This window comes from Zootermopsis nevadensis, unplaced genomic scaffold, assembly GCF_977971745.1.
Source record: "Zootermopsis nevadensis isolate Lab colony 2312 unplaced genomic scaffold, Znev_1.0 Znev_ptg000001l, whole genome shotgun sequence".
NCBI classification, from domain to species: Eukaryota; Metazoa; Arthropoda; class Insecta; order Blattodea; family Termopsidae; genus Zootermopsis; species Zootermopsis nevadensis.
This window is the reverse complement of record NW_028259133.1, coordinates 13752863-13769915: the sequence shown is the minus strand read 5'-3', so window position 1 is coordinate 13769915 and position 17053 is coordinate 13752863. Positions and strand designations below refer to the sequence as shown.

Here is a 17053-nt window from a genome sequence, read left to right as displayed (position 1 = left end):
TATAAAAATTTACTTAGTTACATTCTTACCATCTTAATTATATTGAAAATTTACGGCAGCATACAAAGTTGAAGCAAATTGTCAAAAGTTATTTCTGAACTGCATTTTCATAAAAGTATAATGCAAAATGACTTGTAAGGAATGCCCTTGATTTTTCAATAATATTCTTTTAAATAAATTAAACAGTATTAATATATATATATATATAAAGTAACTTGATATGTTTAATGCCAACGATTGCAGCAAGAAACAAATTCTAAATACCTATACATATAGTCGGCATATATTAAAATCTATAATAAATATATTTCATTAAATACAGTGTTGTTGATTGATATATTACTCCAAAATTAACTTAATACAATGTGATAAATACAAATTCTCATCTATAGTAAATCTGAATAATTATAGATATCATTAAAAAATTATAGGAAGTAAACCATGTCAATGTGTTGAAGTGAAAACATACCTCTTTCGTGTTTTAGCATAAAAGGCTGCTTTGGTTTGAAAAGTAGTGTACAATTTTATTTAGACACACAAATTAAATCTTTTCAGGACACTAAATCCCAATCACTTATGTAGATGTGCCGTGCAAATTTGTTTACTTTTTGGTTGGTTTTGAGTTGCGTTATTTGATCTGAGTGTTCTAAACAATTTATGAATGTATTATTAACTAATTGGTGACTGGCTGTTTGCACCAATGCCCATTCAGTTTCTTCCACATTTTATTTTGATAAGAGAGGGTAATGGAGGCTTTGGTTTCAGAGCTACAAAAATCAGAAAATCTAAACAAAAATATTTCATTTTTAGACTGTAACATTCTTATACTATGAATGAAATTTTAGTCTGTCAAAGCTACGTTGTTAGTAGAATTTGTACAAAAGAGCTTTGGTCTTATTTGCATCTGAAATATTTTTTTGCATCTTTATTGTGTTGTTTTGTTTTGTTTCTTGCATATAATCTAATCTGATATAAAAGTGTAAGCTTCTATGCAAAACTGTGACTAATATTAAGGGCATTATAAATGATAAATTCTTGAAAATTGGTCGCTTACATTATGATTAATATTTAAAATATAATTCAGCCTTGTAAGCTGTCAGCTATGAAAATAAATGATATCTCAGTCATAATAAGAGCAAGAAACCACTAATGTCTATATTCTGTAAACGCCACATTACCTGAAACTCATGTAAAAGCTTGAGTACTTATGTGATCAACAACCATTGCCTCCAGAATTCTCTCTTGAGGGGAATAAGCATCATGCACATGATATAAAACGCAGCAACATTTATTCTCAACATACACAGAGGTTTACAGCCACATTTGTAGCACAGGCAACCATTCAAGTGATGAAAAAAGATATTATATATATAACATGTGATCGACTGGTTAGTAGTGAGATTTATCCCTGTTGTGGATTAATAAACAAGTTTGTCTCGTGGACACAGTGAAAATCCAAAAATCCAGTTAAATAATTTGTATCCTCCTCCAAATTTGTGGGAATAATGTATTCAAATCATTTTTGGTAGACATCTTTCAATATGTACTTGTAACCTCTGTAGATCCAGTAATTCTTGTAGTATCAATAATACATTAAACATTAACCATTTACAAGTATAGAAGTCACTGTTTCAAGGGGTATATTATACTTTAAGATGTTATTTCAATTTACAACAATTTTTAATAAACAGCACTGTTAAAATGCTCCCCAGAGAAAATCGTGATGTAGATGATAAGATGTACTTTGCAACAACTATTATTTGGGCCTGTATATGGTGTAACTTACAGGATTCAGCCCTCCTTTCCAAAATTTTTCACTGGAGTGCCTAATTTTGTTGTTTTCTCCTGCATTCAGTGAAATGCTGGACAGCAGAGGCAAAATAAAATGCATCAAATGCCATACCACTCAGTCAGAAAATTTTTTGGCACTGTACTTCAGTATAAACAGTAATAGCACTACCAGTATCATTTCTGATTTAGCTTACAACTTTTGTGTTTATTGTCTCTAAATGTAATGTATTTTATTAATGGTATCCAATGGCTGTGATAAAAGGAATGAAATAAATGATATTTAATCAGTGCAGCTCTTACTTGTGTTAAATACAAATCAAATTCAATTTATGCTGAGTTCTTTTTCATGGAAATAAATGTTCATTCTCTCAAATAAGTAGTAGATATGTATCTCTTTTATGGGCATGCAAATGGCAACACTAAATTGGTCAGGAACTTTTGGAGGACATACTGAGCACATTTATGAAAGTCCTGCTCCAGGCATGAAGGGAAATCAATGAAAGTATTTGTTGTGTTGGAAATTTCAGAAAGAAAAATAGAGGTGAAACTTGGAAAGGAGGCTGTTTTGGATGTCTATTCATATGAACATTTTTTTCATATTAAATGTCACACAATAAAAGTACTCCATTTCATTTTTAATTTATAATCTTGGTGATATGTATGTTATATTTGTTTCCCCATTTGATACAAATTACATATCTAGTCAGATTTGAGGTTTTTCATAGTGAAAATGTGGATTGTGGTCTTCTGGGTTTTAAAATCATGTAATATTTTAGGTGATTACTAACACTTCAGAGGAACGTGTTGTCTCCATATTGCTCTCTAAAATATCAGCGACCACTTGCAAGACTACATGGCCTTGCAACCCAGGACACAATCCACAGATACTTAATATTGGTTAATGTTTAAATTATACATATTTTTGACTTTTCCTATAGTCTCTTTTTTATCAAAACATGTTTTGGGAGCCAGGTTCTGCTTCCATCATCAGGTCATTATCCATTATATGAACCTGAGGCCCTGAGACAGAGATTGGCTCCTTCTAGTGGACTTAACAGAGTATGTTTCACTGTCCTCCCTAGTGACAAAAATTCAGGGCCTGGTTTATGAAGTGTTTTGTGTCATTTAATTAACATGCCCTTATCTTATACATTTAGGTTTATATTGGTTACTGTTTTTTTAGAAATTTATTCAGTGTAATGTTTTTTCTGTTCTTTTTGACATAAATTAAGTCTTAAAAATCTGATAACTCAAGAATCGTTATACTGATAATCACTTGTTTAGCAGGTTTACTTTTTAACCAAAAAATACTTCATTATATGTTTCCCACTAAAGGGAATTCCTGTGCTATAAATGAAGTTTATATGCGTCTGTGTATCAAAAGTATTATGCAGTACATTGCAGTGTTGCTTTTCTCCCCAAAAGTAATGTTTTTATTATTGTATCATCTCTATCTTTTTCAGTTCTGTTTGTGAGCATCAGAGACACTGGTAACATGTTAGTGGCTTAGTTGGGACAATACAGTTTGATGTAATGGGTGTTGGTGTAATTGTTTATTATAACTGTGTAATTGTTGCCTCTAAATTCATTGTGGTTGTTTATTTTTTGGCAGTTTTCGTATGGAAAGGGCTGATGTTAGAAGTGCTGATTTTTCACATAGTTTTGGCAGTATTTTGTTTCCGTAACGCTATTTTGAAGCCAGTGATGACCATGCAATTGTAAACAGCTTAGGCCTTTTTTTCAAGTTTTAAATTTGTAATGTCACTTCTTCAGAAATTAAAGTTTAATGTAGCAGAATGAAAGCCCATAGAATCATTACAATGGACTATATCTGAGATTTGTTTTAATGTCATGAAGTGTTGTGCTATCTTTGAATCTAATGTAAAGACATTTGCTGTTTAAGCCAGAACCCAATATGATTTTTTGATTCATTATTTTTCTCTTTATTAGAATTTTTTCTCCTATAACAATTAAAAAAATTGTTAGCTTGAGGCTGTTTGAAGTGATGGCTAACTAAAATGCAGAGATGGGTTTATCACTTATATGTCATATATAAGTTTTGAAGTGTACACGCATCTGTGGATCATAACTTTTTGGATGTTATCTGTAGGATAATGATAACATTTCAGTATTTGCAGCAAAATATTTCATTTGAGAAAGCTTTGTCAGTTTTTCAACTTTCTCAAGTCCTATTGCACCTGAAAGTAGTTGAGTTAAAATTAATTTTTTCATTATACTTTTGTATATATTAATGTTTATATCTCTGCTTGTCCACTACTGAAAACAGTTTGTTCTGAGAATCTAGATTCAACACTTTTGCATAGTTTGTGCAAACCTTGCCATTCTTCTGCTAGAAATACCATTCACCTAACAGTGTCAAAACAGGCAGGAAATCATTTCAAAATCTCTCCCTTTGATGATACCGTATTTTAAAAAAAATCAGTTACATTGTTATTGATACTTGTTTTAAAATAAAGGAACAGCAATTTGTTTCAGTGCATGAATGTAAATGTTCTAAATTAAGAAGCTCAGAAACTGTTCCTCATGGTAATATTGCTCCAAATGACACATCACACAAACATTTAGTTGAATTTTTCATCTAGTTACTGCACTCTGATTACAGTTTAATGGTCATTGCTGGCTTAGTTCTTGCCTATAGGTGACCCTCTGTTATAGAACTTTCCTTATATACCTAATGGGTTTTCTCCATAAGTGTGTATAAGACTTAGAATAACACAGTTAAGTGGTGGTGATGGTGTTTGAAGACACTAGCTTCCTTTAAACATTTGTTAGGACTGCACAGACAATACTGTTTTTTTCTGGATGATGCTGGTACAGCAAGTTAGTGGTTATGGAGTCAGTATTGTGTTCCACACTCATCAAGTATAATGCATATTTTTGCATTGTAATAATACATAATAATTAAGCAGCCCATATTATAATGATCCACCTTATTTCCTGAAACACAATTGAAATTCATTACCAAAATAGTATCGCCACACAAGAATAAGTATTCTCCTTTAATTGGATAAAAAAATTTTTTGTTGAAGGTTTTCCAGCAGTATTTTTAGATTTGGGAATGAAATTGTACATATAAAAAGTGGATGACACTAGGATGATAGATTTATGTGCAATTTGTAACAAGTGTTACGATAATACTGTCTTGTTATGTACACTACACAAACTCTTCTTAAATTGAGAGTGCTAAAATAATCCTGTTATATATGAGATACCATTTAAATGAACCCATTCTGTCATGATTTTACCTTATTTATTTCTTAAAGAGACCTGTAGGAAAAATATACTGCCACTGACTTCGGTAACAATGAATACAGTACGTTGCTCCAAAACTCTGATATGCACCTGTAAGATTACTCAGTGTCCCATCCCTGAAGATCACGATGATAAAACTGGCAGAAACTACTATTTGATATCGGTAGAGTAATTTTGTGAATCATCACATATTATTCCATTTCCTTGTACTTGTATATATGTGTGTCAATATATGTTATAGTGGATCTTTTGTCATAGTGTACCTGTGATCATCAAAGATACTGACATTTTGGTAACTCATATATTGGTAGGATTTGAGGTTTTTACAGCTGTGAGTCTGAAGATGGCTGTCTTCTGGGTTGTTGTTCTGTGTAGCCTGGTAAAAGTTTACCGACGTTACAAAGGTCCTTGCTGCCTCTTTAATCAGGGTGATGAGTCATTGACCTGATGATGGAGGCAGCAAGAACCTCTGAAACGTCAGTGAACTTCTACCAGGCTACACAGCATAACAACCGAGAAGACAGCCATCTTCAAACTCATGTATTGCATTAGATATTAAACAAACTGCCTGCGACTTCATGCAGTCATGAAATTCCTGTAACAAAGATTAGCCAGTCTGTGATGTTACAATTTGCAACATGTTCTATACTGTTCCTTGACCAAACTACCAAGTTATTAAATCAGAACTATAATTTCTGGAGATTTTCTGAATATTATTATCTCTGATATAGTATTTAGATACTGGCTGCTTGTATAGAAAATTATCCTCAATAGATGTGGAACACAAAACTCATCTCCTACTGTGTAGAACTGAGTGTTAATACTGTGGCTAAATTTCAGCTGACTGTGGAATGCTTCGGTCTGCAGCTTGTGGCTTACACATGTCAGTTTATTGTTGTCTTGGTGTAAATATATATTTAAGTGGAATAGCTATGATAAAATGTAAAATATTTTTGGTCATTCTTTAAGTTAAACATAAATAATCCATAATTTATTATTATAATCCAAAGTACTGATTCTTTTATTTCAGACTTAAATTGTTAATCAACAAACAAATTTATATTATATTCACTGTGGATATTGATTTGGTTTCTCACCTTAGAAATCAGTTTTCCAACAATAGTGTTGTCATATTTTTAAAAACTATTTTTACCATATAAAAGTATCAGAAGCACACATTAAAGAGCATAGGTAACACTGTCATAAGTTATAATAGTTTCCATTTTACATGTGATTATGAACTGTACAACTTAACATATTGGGCTTGCAGAATAATTTTAAGATGGATACTACTTAACAAAATATGCACAATATTATGATTTGTGATACTGTTTAAAAATGCAATATATTTTTAAACATACAATATGAATTATATAATTTTTACCATATAAATACTTTGGTATACATATCATACCAGATAATTAGTATCAGTTGCTATCCTTGTTGTATGTGGTCTTCTCAGTTGTGACATTATGAAGTCTCATAGCCGGTTACCAACGTTTAGAAGGATTATGTTGCCTCCATCTTTGGGTTTGAAGGTGAACATTAAATGTGGAGACATTACATTCTTCTGAAAAATTTGTTAGCACCTACAAGACTGTATGGCATCATAATCCAAAAGCCCACAGTCATTATCTTCACCACCATGACAACATAAAATCCCAGACAAGTATTACTCTTGAAATTATATAGCATATGGTAGCAGTAAGAAGATGCATGACTACAAATTTCTTCAGGCTCTGACAGAGTCTTAGAAAATAATTTTGTATGTTTAATTATATTCTTTTAAGTTACGATCTCATTTTTTGCAAACAGATATGAGAAACATGTATTCACTAGTAATCTTCCAGTTTCACAACATAAATTCATTGCCTTATTTGCACAGAAAAGAATTTTCACTTTTCTTTTCTCAATAATTCAGTTTTAACTGCAGTTTAGCATACAGACAAATTACTTTGTCTAATCTGACCAGAAAAGGAACAGCAGTATTGTCAACATTGTTGTAACCTTATAGGAAACCAAGAAACAAATCCCAGTACATTAATATTAATAGATGGGAGAGTGATTTAATCTTCTACTGCTGCATAAAATAATATTTTCTACATATGATTTGTTATGTCAGTTGTTAAATTTTAAAAGTGTTAACTCATAGCCTATTTTATTTGGAACATGTGGTCCAAGAAATGGCACATCTTCTCTAAAGAATTATCCCTTTTCCTCTCTACATGATTATTTTTGTTGCAGTATTTATGTACTTATAAGTAATTCTGTCATCTATTAATCATATTAATTACTCAACTAGTATGACAGTTTATTTTTAATTATGTATTGTTCACCAACTGCAGCTGATGCTAATTTTCCCTGGTAAAAATGTTAAATGGAAAATGGGAAATTGGATTCCTTATTACTATGGAAGCAGGTGGGTGCAAGTGATGAGAAGCACTAATGGAAATAAGTTGTAGCTTTTTGGACATCATACTTAAGGTGTTGTTTTATAACAAAACCAAGATGATGGATAATGTCCATAAAATGACAACTTCCTGTAATACATACCTGTTGCGAATATACAGGAATAATAAATGGAAATGTAAACTTGAACTTTATAATTCAATGATTCAAAATAATTAATAATATAATACAAATAGTATAGATTTGTAATAGTCTTTATACTTTTCAACATTTTTAATAGAAAAGACTAAATATTTCCAAATTAAAAGCATTCCTTCTTGAGTATATCTTGTAAAGTTAAGTGACTTAAGTTTGCATCTTCAATTTGTAGTATGCCTCTGAAATTAAATGCTTAAGTTGCAGTTGTACTTCCATTTAAAACCGTGTATAAGTTATCAAGATTTTTCATATACATTAATGTGTCCATTGACTTGCTTTAAATATTATAATTTGAACAAATGTCTTTTAAAAACCTTAAACTCACTCCTTGTATTAATTTGTGAATCATCCTTTCAGTATGTCAGGGGCACACTGGAATTGAAAACTAGCTGTATGTATTGAAACATACATGTTATCAATTTAAAAACCATAGGTCAGTAAAATATAAATCAGAATATATTTTAATTTTGTTAATCACTTGAAATAGTTTACAAAACAGTCCCCATTAGTCTTTCTGAACATGTACCTTGTAATCTGAAGTGTAGCAGAAAGTCTCTGAATCTCACTGCCCTTGTTCCAAAATAAATTATTGTCTTTTGCCAGAATTTTTGTTTTTATTTTGCATATATTATTGTAAATGACAATATGTAGTTGTGATATGATGTATGGCCATAATAATCACAAATTATGCATTTTGAATCAGTCCATTACATAATATGAATAAGATTATCACGTAACTGTATATCAAAATGCCATATTACATGCCTGTAGGCACTATAGCACCCAGTGATACATTTCTTTTTCAGTAACACTTTATTAATTAATCTCCACATTAATAATTGAATAAACATGTAAATCAAAAGAAAGAGGACATTCTCCAGTTTCATGTATATTTAGGTTGGTACTAACATAAACTGTAATAAATACAGAGCATAGAATTTTAGATTATGAGACACACATTAATGTTTAATATTATTTGCAGATCTGCAGTACATATTACTATCATTTGTGTTTTTCATCACCTGCACCAAAAATTACCTTTGAATCAATTCAATTTCTTGATTACATTGAATCATACTCATCATTCTATACTGACTATATGAATGAAATCAGATTTTTCAGTTAGCCTTGTGTGGTGCAAGACAAGAGACCAATCATAATACGTCACGATGTCAGCATCTCATCCAGCACCAGAATACATCCAGGGCTACCAAGCTTCCTTCCGATGACATCACTGACAGTGAGTCCTACAGGATGTCTGGCGTCACTCTTCCCCTGATTCACAACTGTAGAAATGGCAGTAGCAGTGACAGAGCATGCAGTCTTGACCCTCCCAAAAGCTGACAATGGGAGACATTTGCCCACCACTACTCTACAGCTCTACAGCTCTACAGCTCTACAGCTGCTACAATAGTCACCATAACTTTCTTCTACATACACACTGCTAGCAAACATCTAAAAAAGGATCCTTAATGATGACTGGGAATATCTTCCCATTGCCAAGAAAGGGCAGTACATCATTATCCATATACTTCCTGAAAAGTATTAGCATTGTGGTGCAGATTATGTTAGACCCCCAGCCCACAGAACAAATTAGTCATCTAGATAACTAAATCATAGCATAGTGAATAGATTTTAAAGAAAGCTTCATATTCTTATCATATTATTATATACAATTATTAATATAACTTAAGTATTTATTATAATAATATTTCAAGATAACTACCTGCAATGAGGTGAGTGACTTAACCCATTTTGCTTAGTACTTTAAGATGATGAGCATAGATGAATTATGAAGGCTGCATTGGCTGTTGGTCTCTGAATCGCAAAGACAGTTCTAGATCGTAAGAATGGTAAATAAGCCAAGACCAGGTGTAAGCTAATGACAGCAGCAGAGTAGGGATTCAGTACACATATTCTGTATGTGTCTACATGTACGTGCATGGCAAGAAAGTGTAGCATTTACCAAAATTCCAAATGGGCTGTGATTTATCTACTAAATGAGAATAAAAGAGAGTAAATATGATGTGTAAAACTGTACAGGCTGTTTCTGTCTTCTTGTTTGTTCATAAAGTAAACAGGTGGTTTGTTGTCAGTTAAAAGAAATTAATAAGTAATGTAACTAACTTGGTGTTATTTTTGATGTACTGTCAGTAGTCTTGGAATTGTAACAGTGCATAAACAAATTAAGAAACAGAAAGAAATGTTGATAATATGACAATTATATATGTAGGATTTATTTTTAATGCTGAAAGATGTGATGTTGATTACATTGTTGACACTCTGTCTCATCTGTTTCACTCAATTGCTACACAAGTTGCCTGCATTGCATGTTATATGACACCTTTGAATGTCACAGTATGTAGAAACACTTGTTTGTTTCATTAGTGGCAAGACTTTGGCTTTTGAGGAGGCCAACAGCCAACTGGTAAACCACTCTTGATATCGTTGCCAAGTTGCACAGGTATTTGCTGCGATTTTAACCCCCCCCCCCCCCCAGTATGTAATTAATAACCTATAAGATGAAACAGTGTAACAATACCTAATATTTATAATGAAAATGATACAAAATAATTACTAATGTAATATTTCTACTACAATTTTAGTGAATATTAATTAATAACCAAAGTACCAAATTATTCATACATAAACATGAAAACATACATATGTAGTTTGTAGGTAATGTGAGCATACAAGAGATAAAGTACATTTAGTATCTATAATCATAGGAATTCCCTGAAAGCCAAAGATAATAGGAGGGTTTTTTTTCTACTTTATCCTTTCATTAAATATTTATTCATGTTTCATGATTATTTAAAACATGATCCTGAAGGGTGTTTATTTTTAACACAAAACCAAAGTGAGGTGTATTTAAACAAGGACTTTGTCTTTGTTGAGTTACTGACCGAATGACCGACCGACTGACGGACAGGATTGGGTCTTATGGTACATTACTGCATGGAGAAGCAGCACTTGGTACACCTGGGACTTGCATCATTTATAAATTCAGATTTCACATTTCAGGTTGCAGAGACAAATAGACAGCAGGTGACTCCAGAACATCACATAGTTTCATATATCCATCATCTGTTAATTTGCTGCTTTACTCTGCTCAGATAAACTCACTCACATAGCAAATGGCCTACACATTTCCTTCATATTTCCATATACCATTGCTCGCTATACTGACTGGTTGAGGGCCTGCTGCCTGACATTTGTCTGTGGTAAGTGAACCACATGCTGCTTCACTAACAGAAACCATTTATAATATCTAGTCAAAAAAAACTGTTCAACAGAAAATGGTAGTAGGTAGGACAAAGAGAAAACAAATGCTGTAGATTTCTAGGAGATGTAGTAATATATATTTAACTTATTAAAGAAGTAAACCCCAGGGGGATTGGATAAGATGAGTTATAGTTAAGTCTGTAGCATTGAAAGCCAGTATGCGCATAGAAAGAGCAGTGACATGTTGCAGATATGTATGTGTGCAATATGAACAAAACACGATCAACACTTTTTATTTTTCTGTTGGTGCAAGTTTAACTTGAAAGTATAATGCAGGTAACACATAATATTAATGTAATTTATTGTTTGTTTAAGAGAGCTTTGCAATTTAGTGCAGTTAATAACAACCATGAAATATATGAGATCAAACACCAGAAATCTTTATTAAAGTTTCTTCTTTCATATAACTTTATCTTTAATTTTATTATTTTCTTGCATATTTGGAAAAGAGCTTTTCTTTAATGAACTAGTGCATTCCGATTGTTTTCTAATAACTCAGACACATTCCCTTTGAAAGAATTTAAAGAATATTGACATAACTGGAAAAAGAAGTTCAAAGAATGTGATTAACATTGACATTTCAGCATACTGTACTTAAGTTTACTGATCAGCTGCATTCAATGTTGGATATGTGCAATGGAAAGGCATTTAATGTATGGAAAGGGACAAGCATGTTTTATTTCCTAGTCTCATTTCTAGTGCAGTTACACAGATGGTGCTGCTTGGAGAAGATAGATAGTTATGTAGTAAACATGTTAAAAGAGATTTGTAATTTAGGTGTCATTTATTTTTTATTGATTCTAATTACTTTATTTATTTATTGCCTCACTCTGAGGTTTTTTGAAAACTAAAGAGGAACAAATAAAAAGGGATTATACATGGTTATCACTTATTAATGACAGCTTACTAAGCCTTTTGCTACAACCAGCTACATATACATTGAATTATATTTTGATAATATATGCTGTATAAAATTATCTATCAATTGAGTACCTATCTATGGGACTTTCATTTTTATACATATTTATTTTTGTTGTAATAGCTACCTATTGTCATTTTTATCGATTGGTGCCAATATGTGGTTAGTGAAGTTTGTTTTGTTAGTTTCATGATAGTCATTAGGGAATTGTACTTTAGTGACTGTACGTTTAGTGTACTGATTGTTCATATATCCTGTGTGCATATAAATCTGCACTGGATATTATGGTAAAGCTGGAAAAGTAGTGAAGAAATCCAAAGGTCTTCATAGAGGTCCTTGTTTTCTTTCCTTGACTGAGGGAAACATTTGTTTAAAACACTTAGTGTAAGTTAACTGTTCCTTTCTTTTACTTTCAATATACGCACACATGCACACACACAAAATACACATACACATACACACAATGTGCTCTCACAATTCCAACAGTTCAATTATTGCGCTGCCTTTCATGTAGATCTCAGTGCACATGACTTCAATAAGAGAAACCAACATAACCTATGGATCTGCAATTGATAATCTGACCAGTGCGAACTTGTATGGGGGTGCAGAAAGACACAAATGGATGTGAAAGCACAAGGGAATGCAAGAACATTTTTCCACTTGTCTGTTGATATGAAAATAAAAAACCCCCACTGCTATGAAGTGATTCTTGGATACAGGGTATGTTTTTTCAATTATTTGTGTAAATGTTTTTCTGTGAAACCAAAAAAAAAAGATGTACTCTCTTAATAGATTTTACACGAATCAAAGAAAATCTAGTGATCACTTTTCAGACGCTGCATTAGTGAAATATGTGCCGATCCAACAGGGGGAGCCACAGAAGTTCTGTGGAGTTTTTTATTATACATATTTTATGCTGGAAGGAAAGACCATAATCCACTACATACATATGGTGGATGTGCTGTTTGGGCCATCAGTGAGATCACCTATGGTTAAAATGGCAGTCAGCTTCATATAGTTTACATTCTCTAAGGGATTGTTTCCAAACTAGTTTACCAATTAATAAAGTAGATTATCCCATATTTGATTTAACTGCTCATTAGTAAAGTTCAAATTTTGAGTTGTTTTCATGCAATTTTAACTCAATATTTGCCATCCATGCTATGTATAATAATATAATTCTGGTAGTATATATATAATATACACCATTTGTATGAACCCACTTCATCTTGTGTATCAGTCACATTGTAGCTACATTAAGCTATTAATCACAAAACATAAAAATAAACAAAAAAAATACAAAACTGGACATGAGTGCAGCAGAGCACACCTGAAGACTGAAGTCTCAACTTAAAACTGTGTTGCAACGAGACTCGTCTGTCTATCCGACTGAAACTGACTGGAACGCTCCTCTGAGTTCACTCTGATTGGTAGTAGCAGCAGCATCAGCATGGACTAAATAAGACAAGCTCGGCAGATTAGCCTGTTCCTTCTTTATTGCAATTTATAACCATTATGATAATATATAAATATAAATATGTATAATATATACAGTATATATATATATTTTGATTTCTTGCTGCCAACTGTAAGGCAAGGAGGATTGGGCGGATGTGTGGATTGAGACATGCCCTCACTTTGTAAACCATTTGCTGAGAGGTGAAGATGCTGCCATTGGCAATGTAGGGGAGTGTAGCTTAGGGACAAAAGATTTTATTGATATTTGATTCATTTTTGGGACCAAGCACTTGGTTTTTGGAATTTGAAAATTGGAAAGTTGTGGAAGATATTTGTTCTGGAAGTTGAATATTTTACACTTCATATGCTGTAAAGAGTAAATACTTTTCACCTCTTAGCAAATTTAGGCTACAACGTTTTGCAAAGTTTTTTTTAGCAATGGATATTTTTTAAAAAATATTATTAAATAATGAAAACCTGGAAGAAGTGTTACATAAATATTTGTTAAGAAACAGGAATCTGGCAATGCAATGGGGAATTGGTTATGTAATCTGATATGGAAATTGGCATAGGTAAATGTTTCGTTCTTAGTCTTTTATATTATTATTTCTAGTCTTATGCTATTACCATGGAAATATATATAATATACTAATATAATGAGGAGATGTCATTAGATGGTGATTTACTCTCCTATCTTTGAATCTGTAATGTTAAACTATGTTAACATGTGGTTGATTTTAATCTGTGCAACTGTACTAATGTCATAGCAGAAGTGCAGGTGTTTCATACATATTTCTTTGGAGATTGTCTTTCAAAACCATTGTAATATATATGAGAGAATATTGAAGTAATTCTAGTCATATACTTTTATTACTGAAGGGTCTTTGCCTTCAGTAGACCCAATATTGTAATCATCTTAGGTTTTGAAGCTATGGTACTAGTATTATTGATTACATTCTTCTGAACCACTGTAAGATTTCATACAGTAAAGTTTTTAAGTTTGATACTTCTAACAAATACTGAAGATAAGCTGCAGATGTGATTGAATATGAAGTGTGACCAGTTGTAGTGAAGATGATTTGCAAATAATTGTTGCAAATATAGTGTGGCCATTCATGAAACAGTATTAAACTTATATTAATGATTCATTTATCATGGTCATATATAATACACAGAAAGTATATATATAAATAAAAAGTGCCATGCTAGTTGTGAGGTTAGGTTGTGCTTGTGGTGAACTCTTCTAACAGATAACCAAAGTGTGAGAATGGCAGCAGCTAATTTAGCATATCAGTGTGTTGAGCTTTGACCTCTGCTTGGCAGGGGACACACTTTTCATTCTTTTCATCTTCAAGTTTAAAAGTAAAAAAAAAAGTACACAAACAAGAGGCCAAAACATGTATTAAATATTTTAAAAAGGGTGTGAGCTTCATTATACAAGCAAGCCATATTGAACCTCTTTTGCATGCCAATCTGATTAGTTAATGGCAATGATCTTATGTTACAGCAGACTGGGACATTATTACATCAGTGCTGCAGTAAACAAGTACAGTAATCATATTGATAAAGGAGTGATTATTCATTACTATTGAATATACTCTAGTCTCAGCATTAGATTTTTCATTTGACTTTATAAACAGGGTGACCATACATGTAACAGTGTGGTTTAGTTAGGGCATCAGGTGTGGTTTTTAATGGGTCACTCACACATGCATATTGACAAACAAATGTATATTTGTGGAAAATAGTTTACAATAGAGGGCTGGCATTGACATCGTCCTTGTCTCCCCTTTCAAGACCATGATACATACAAAGGTGGAGACTTGCTTGATACTCATATCTGAACATGAGACCAAATCAAAATACACCAGATTAAAAATGAAAAGGTATGTCATATTTCTTGCCACTGTATGAGATGATGTGAATTGATGCTCTTATTATCACATAAACAATGCACAATATATGTACAAAGTTAGATCCTATGATGGGTGGCCACCAAGGGCTGCCAGATTCTTTACCTAGTGCCAACAACATTTGTTGCATGTATCTGGCATCCTGTTCATGATCTATAAAAGCTCTGGCTTCCTGTTATTTTCTTTCTTAGTCTGTTAAAGAAACTTATTATATAATATATAAATATATAAAAAAAGCTGATCATTAGTCAAGAGTCTCACCTACATAGTCATCATAATCATAGCATAATTTATATATCCATAATTACCATCCGAAGGGCTGGACCATGAGGTCTAGGGCGTGAGGCCTGTATCTCAGGGTGTCCCTGGCTAGATACAGGCCAAGCATATCTGTTTCATTTATTTAATTAATGAACAATTCTTGTGGCTGCTGAACACTACTTCTTGCTTTTAGACTGTGTTTAAAGAATGAGAATACAACAATTATGAACTGGGATTCATCTGTAATACAAGTAATGATAACACATGAATATAATTTCTAGAAATATATGAATGGATTTTTTTATTATTATTCATTATAACATTATTATTATTATTATTATTATTGAATCTTCATGAGTGGTCAAATTAAAACAGCTAAAAGCCATTCACTGAAAAGAACTTGTTCAGCAACCCAGAAGGGACAAGAACTTTATAACAGAATTAAAAATAAAGTTGAAGAAGAAAACTGAAAAATTGGATCTTTTGCATATAATCCTGTGTGTGATTCCTATACTCTGTATTTCCCAAAATGTGTAGGTTCTCATACACTGCAAGGTATATACCTGTCTTTCCTTCTTGAAATACTAAAATTTCAAGACAGGAATCAACAAATTATGCAGAGGTGGTTCAGAAAAAAAATATGCTATGACATTCTTTTATGCAGACAGTTGCTTATTTTTATTATGTTTATAACAATGGGCTGCATAGCAGTGCTCAAAGGGACAAAGTTGAAGTGCACAAATTCTCATAATGTTACCAACTAATTGACTTTGTTGAGCAGGGTCTGTCACGAGAAGTTGATATTTGCTTAGCTAGTCAAAAAGTGTCTGCCTTAATGAAACCCAAAGGTTCATTGAATCCAGTCTAAAACCTCATGTTCTTCTTCTTGTTAAGATTTTTGATTTATGTATGTGTCCTTCCTCATACATTACTGCATTGTAGAGTGAAAAAGTTTGTGAATTGTTTCAGTACTTGTCCAACAAGCATTACTTTTGTATCTCCAAGCATTCAGTCTAAAAAGGATATCATAGCATAAATACAGTACTTACATTGCTTACATGTATTAAAGATTAAAATAATCAAAACAATAATTTTGGCTGTTGTTTTGCATGGGTCTCTCACTCTGAGGGAGTAACATAGATTGCAGGTGTTTGAGAATAGGGTGTTGAGGAGGAGATTTGGGCCTAGGAGAGAAGAGGATGCCATATGGAGGAAACTGCATAATGATGAGCTTAAAAATTTGTACACTTCCCCCAATAATGTCAGTTTGATTAAATCAAGAAGGATGAGATGTGCCGGGCATGTGGCGCACATGGGTGGGGTGAGAGGTGTGCACTGGGTGTTTGTTGGGAAGCCTGAAAGAAAGAGACCACCGGGGAGACTTGGACGTAGATGGAAGGATAACATCAAGTGGGATCTGTGGGAGAAAGAAGTTGAAGGCGATTAGATTTTGTTGACCCAGGACAGGAACTGGTGGAGGGCTTTGGTTAATTTGGTGATAAACCTTAGGGTTCCGTAATCCATCTAGTTGATTAGGTAGTTAGTT

At 32.6% G+C, this 17053-nt stretch overlaps 1 protein-coding gene across 21 annotated transcripts in view; it reads left to right on the top strand.

Annotated features, from left to right (window-relative positions):
- The window catches only part of bru3 (CUGBP Elav-like family member bruno 3), a 704578-nt gene extending 688597 nt beyond the window's left edge, over positions 1-15981 (top strand). For all 21 annotated transcript variants that reach the window (XR_015533760.1, XM_087343446.1, XM_087343430.1 and 18 more), the window contains one exon: positions 8785-15981. The gene's annotated coding sequence lies outside the window, so the exon portion shown is untranslated. The remainder of the gene's footprint in view (positions 1-8784) is intronic.
- The last annotated feature ends 1072 nt before the right edge of the window (positions 15982-17053 follow it).